The sequence below is a fragment of the Lotus japonicus genome, chromosome 2 (assembly GCF_012489685.1).
Source record: "Lotus japonicus ecotype B-129 chromosome 2, LjGifu_v1.2".
NCBI classification, from domain to species: Eukaryota; Viridiplantae; Streptophyta; class Magnoliopsida; order Fabales; family Fabaceae; genus Lotus; species Lotus japonicus.
Window position 1 is genome coordinate 15,470,167 of NC_080042.1, and position 6,000 is coordinate 15,476,166.

Sequence of the window (6,000 nt, forward strand, 5' to 3'; positions counted from 1 at the left end):
TAGTGAAAGTTTTTGAGTTTTTGGTTTGAGTGTGAGAAAATTCTTGAGTTTCAGAGCAGAAGCTAAGGTCTTGAAGCATAACATTTTTTAAAACGATTAATTTTCAGAGGTAAGGGCACTTTGTTTCGGCTATTTATATTGTTGAATATATGCTATATGATTATTGTAAGGGCACTTCGCCTACGGCCTAGAAATCTTGATTGTGCTCGCTACGTATGACTGTGAAATGCTATGGATTGTTAGAATAAACATTATGGTAGGATTATCAATGATTATATATGTTAGGGATGATATATGATTATTCATGGATTAAATTCTAGCTCGTTATTATGAAGATGCCTATATGATTAAGGTGCTAGCTCTATTTACGACATGCATGCAAGTTATATTTTTGTTACGAGTTTATGTTCAAGTGGTGAACATGAAAGGCTTAAGGCCTAGAGATGATAACTGACTTGCATGGCATGCATCTATGGCCAAGTAACCTAGATTGGGCTTGGTGGCCTCGATTGATGACCTGGATTGGGCTAGTCAGTGGTGGCGTTCAGAGGATGGACCTGAACAAGGACGAATGTGATACGACAGTGCATTGGTGAGGGTCAACCCCGATCGTGGAGTTAAGGAACAGTGGTGTGTTGGAGAGGTCCAACTCCGTTCGGGAGTCGTGTTTGTCCTCTCTTTCCATGAGGGATCGACTGAATGCATATCCAAAGCGTCTGCATGCATGTGCATGAGCATTGACTAACTAAAACTTAGAACTATGAGATAGTTCCCCATACTTGTTAATCTTAGAACTTAATATAGTTCCCCTTACTTGCGAATGTTAGCTTAAGGAAGGACTTGTGATTGATAGGGTAGTATACCCTACTTGTGACATGTGAGTGTTAGAAGTTGACCATTGCTTGTTTGTTGTTTGTTGTTTGGGACGCTTAACGCCCAGATGACGAGCATGTATACGATCAGCCAAGACATCACCTTATAACTGCTCGACATGGACGATGATGCGGCTTGGGATATTGACCACGCTCAAAGATGTTACATCTACACCTATCGTGTACGGGAATGGAGGCGCACCCGTCAGAGGAGATCCCTTATCCTCACATGTTATCACGGGACTCTCAAGATGCCATATCCTCCACCTCGATTCGCATTACCACCCAGGAGGTTCTCAGTCATGATTCATCTTCCACAGTAGGAAACTATCTGATCCATACCACAGAGGAGACTCTTGCTGCTCGAAGTTTATGAGTCGGGTTCGGGTTGAGAGTTGTGTCTGTATTTTGGGCATTGTGAGGTCGAGTTCCTTTTCTCTTTTCTAGGGTTGGGTACCATCCTAAAGTCCATCATGTGTTGTTGGCTCAGGAAAGGTCATGGAATTATTTTACTTTTGCATAATAAAACTAATGTACTCAACCTTTTGAGAAATTAATGAATGAGATGTTTTGGGTAATTTGTTTATTGTTTAATGATGCTTTGAAAATGTATTTTCAGCAAAAAATCACACGTATTTTAAAAAAGGTTACTAAAGTGACCCTCGAGAAATCGGGGCGTTACAGTATCAGATCAAAGTTAGAGTCTTAGATGAGGTTGATGATGCTGTCTTTGTTCTATTTGACAAAGAGTCTATTACTTTACTTGGAAAGCCTTGTGATGAGATGATTAGTAGTCTCCATAGGGGTGATTATTCCATTGTTGTACGTTCTCAAATTTTGGCACTGGTTGGAAAGAGCTTCCTTTTCAAGGTGAAAATCAAGATTGCTGATAACCCTAAGTTTGAACCATCCTATCGTGTTAAACGTGTGTGTACTGATTCTGAAATTATTAGTCAATTTCAAAATATTAACCCTGAAAATTTTGTGAGTTTTACCATTATTTATCAATTTCATGATATGTTATTTTATCTTATGATATGATATTTTATAAGAGAACAAATTGATTCCAGGTTGAGAGTGATTATCCAAGCTATCTTTCCGCACCTCCATCTAACTGCAAAAGCAATGCAGTTATTTCGGAAATGGGGAAGGTTAAATGTTATTTCTCTTTATTGAACTTTGTAGATATTTCATTAAGTTTTGTTTGTCTTTTTCAGGTGTTAATAATCGTATCCTTGTGTTTTTATTTTCATGATCTTGATAATGATTTCATCATTGTTTCAGAAAACAAAACTTATGTTGGCACAACTTCTAATGTTTTAGATCTTGAGACTGAAACTAGTGGAATTACTTCATCCAAAAGATCTTCTTCTGATGTTCTTGCCAATAGTTCTTGCAACAATGGAAAGAAGGTTAATGTTGTTGTTAAGAAGGAGAAGAAATGAGATTATGTTGTCAAGATACTTATGAAGTTGGATTATTGTGTTTTCTGTCCTATGTTTTATGTCTCTCTTTGTTCGTGTGTCTAAGAAGTGCTTCTATAGAACCTTGTTGTTGTTGTATTTTATTTTCATGTTGTTTTCGTAAGAGTTATAAACTCTTTTCCATGTGTTGTACTGCTTCTCTGTGTTCATTTCCATTGACCATTTATGGTTGTAATATAATGCACTTCTTTATTGTTAAATGTTAGTTTTGTTTTAGTTATTTTCGTTTTTAATTTGTATTCTTATTAGGTTAATTGTTATTCTACTTGATTATCAAATACCTCTTGATATAGGATTTTTAATATGTTATTACTTTTTTTATTCAAACTAATAGTAAATATATTCTATACTCTCAAAACAATAACTTTTTTTATTTACATATTGACAATCACCATATACTTATATTTATATATTAGAGAATATAGATTTTTTATTAATTATCAGAATTTTTTGAGTAATATATTTTAAATAAACACAAGTTTTATAGAATAAATAGATAAATAGATAAGTATATTATAGTTATTACCCATAAATAAGTAGAAGATAAATAGTTTTTTTTGTTAAGCCGAAAATAAGTAGGTGTGGTGATGGGGAGAGGTCCGGAGAGGAGGGAGATCACATAATTTAACAGTTTTATTGAAGGAATGAAGCTGTTAGATTTACCACTTGCAGGGAGGAAGTTCACATGGTACATATCAAATGGTAGTGCTCAGAGCCGACTAGACAAGTTTCTTATATCCCCTTATTGGTTTGCACACTGACCTAACACTTTTCTCAGTTGGGTCTTAATAGAGACATATCAGATCATTGTCCTCTATTACTGAGAAGTAGCATTCTTGATTGGGGCCCAAAGCCTTTTCGGGTGATGAATTGTTGGCTCAAGGACCGAAGGTTTGAGGGGTTTGTGAAGGAAGCTTGGGAAGAAAAACAGTTTTCAGTTTGGGGAGCATTCATCCTCAAGGAGAAATTGAAATGTTTGAAAGCAAGGATAAAATGGTGGAACAATGAAGTGTTTGGGGACCTAAGGAGTAGAAGGAATATGGTTGTACATAAATGGAATGAATTAGACAAGAAGGAGGATGAGGGGTTATCCACGGAGGAAATCCAAGAGAGGAAAATATTGTTAGATGAATTCTGGTCAGTATTAAGGCTCCATGAGTCTCTCCTATGTCAGAAGTCACGGTCACAGTGGCTTAAGGAGGGGGATCAGAACACAAAATATTTACATTCCCTTATTAATTGGAGGAGACATTCCAACTCTATTGTGGGGTTAATAGTAAATGGAAATTGGGAGGAAGATCCGCAAAAAATCAAAGTTGAGGTGAAGTACTATTTTGAGCAGCGGTTTACAAATACCAGGGGGCCGAGACCATGTTTGGATGGGGTGTTGTTTATTGCAATAACAGATTCGGATAATGAGATGTTGACAAGTCACTTTGAGATCGACGAAATAAAGGAGGCAGTGTGGGAATGCGGGGGTGATAAAAGCCCGAGACCTGGTGGATATAATTTTAAATTCATTCAGAAGTTTTGGGAGTTCCTCAAATGAGATTTTCACCAAGTGTTAGAGGACTTTTGGAAGGGGGAATTTGGCACAAGGGAAGCAATGCTTCCTTTATCGCATTAATTTCAAAGGTCAATTCTCCTCTAAGATTGAAACATTTCCCCGCAATTTCACTTATTGGGTGCATGTAAAAGGTGGTTTCTAAGGTTTTGGCTAATCGCTTAAAGAAGGTGCTACCCAAGGTTATCCATGAGAACCAGTTTGCATCCCTAGGTGGTAGGAGTATGTTGGAGAGTGTGGTGGTGGTAAATGAAACCGTAAGTGCAGCAAAGAAGTCAAAGAAACCCACTCTGATTTTCAAAGTTGATTATGAAAAGGCGTATGACTCGGTCAGTTGGGACTTCTTATCTTACATGATGGGGAGGATGCAATTTAATGATAAATGGATGCATTGGATCTTAAATTGTCTGCAATCAGCTATTGTTTCTGTGTTGGTGAATGGTAGTCCTTGTGATGAGTTCTGAATGGGCAAACGACTGAGGCACGGTGATCCTCTCACTCCCTTTTTGTTTTTAATTGTGGCTGAAGGATTAAGTGGTTTATTTAATAGAGCGGTGGTTTTGGGCAGATTTGAAGGCTTTAAGCTAGGGAGGGATGGTGAGGTGGAGGTTGCCATGTTACAGTTTGCAGATGATACCATCTTCATAGGTGCAGCAACTAGTCAAAATGTGGAATTGATTAAATGTGTCGTGCGACGCTTTGAGATGGCTTCAAGTCTCAAAGTAAATTTCCATAAGAGTAAGCTTGCAAGTATAGCAGTAGACAGAAGGAGCATTCACAGATTTGCTGTGGTTCTTCACTGTAGGCTAATTAATGTCCCTTTTACTTATTCGGGAATACCAGTGGGAGGAAGACTAAATTATTGGGCGCTTTGGGAACTGGCTGTGAATAAAATACGAGGTAAACTTTCAGCCTGGAAGTAAAAGCATATTTCCTTTGGTGGACATGTATGTCTCATCCAAAGTGTGTTGTCTGCAATACCTTTATTCTGCTTATCCTTCTTTAGAATTCCAGCGGGTGTGCTCCAAACTTGCACAAGTATTATGCGTAATTTTCTATGGGGTGGTGTAGAGAATGAGAAAGATTGCATGGGTAAAATGGGAGAAGGTGTGTAAGCCAAAGGAATGTGGAGGGTTAGGACTAAAGGATTGGCGTTTATTTAATATGGCGTTGCTTGGAAAATGGCAATGGAAATTTTTGATAGAACCAGATAGCCTATGGTGCAAGGTTGTCAGAGTTAGGTGTGAAACACAGGGTGGCTCTTCATGGTGAAATGATATCAAATAGGCATGTGTATTGGAAGGGTGGAATTGGTTTGAGAATGGGGCGCAAAAGCTAGTGGGAGAGGGGAATGACACCCCATTTTGGACAGAAAATTGGGTAGGGAATGATTCCTTGCAATCCAGGTTCCCTAGACTTTATAATCTTTCAAAACAGAAGAGAAATAGTGTGAAGAATATGGGGACGTGGAGTAATGGAATCTGGCACTGGGATCTCAAATGGAGAAGGAGCCTTCGAGGAAGGGAGGAGACGTGGTTGGAGGAGTTATTGGTGCTGTTACGGACTGTGTGTTTGGTTGAAGATGGACCTGATAAGTGGATATGGCTTATTCAGTTAATTCATCTTATTTGTTTTTGCAGGAAAATGCTTCGGAGGAGGTTGATCCAGCTTTTGCCTCCATCCGGACGATGTGTGCACCTTCGAATGTTCGAGCTTTTGTGTGGAGACTACTCTTGGATCGTTTGCCTACAAGGGATAATCTGCGTAGAAGGCACATATTAGACAATGAGGATGATGCAAGGTGCCCACTTTGTCAGCAAGCGGATGAAACAAGTGAGCACTTATTTTCTTTATGCCCAGAAACTATTCGAATGTGATATCCTTGTTATGCTTGGCAAGGGGTGCAATCAGTGCTTCATGCTTTTGTAAGAGAGCATTTTCTTCAATTTCCAATGCTTGGGAGGTCAAAAAAGCAACAAGCAGGTGAGTGGGCTATTTGGATGTCTCTCGTCTGCACTGTATGGATGCTGCAAAACAGAGTTACTCGAGTAGTCCTTTATCAATTGAAACCTTATTCTTT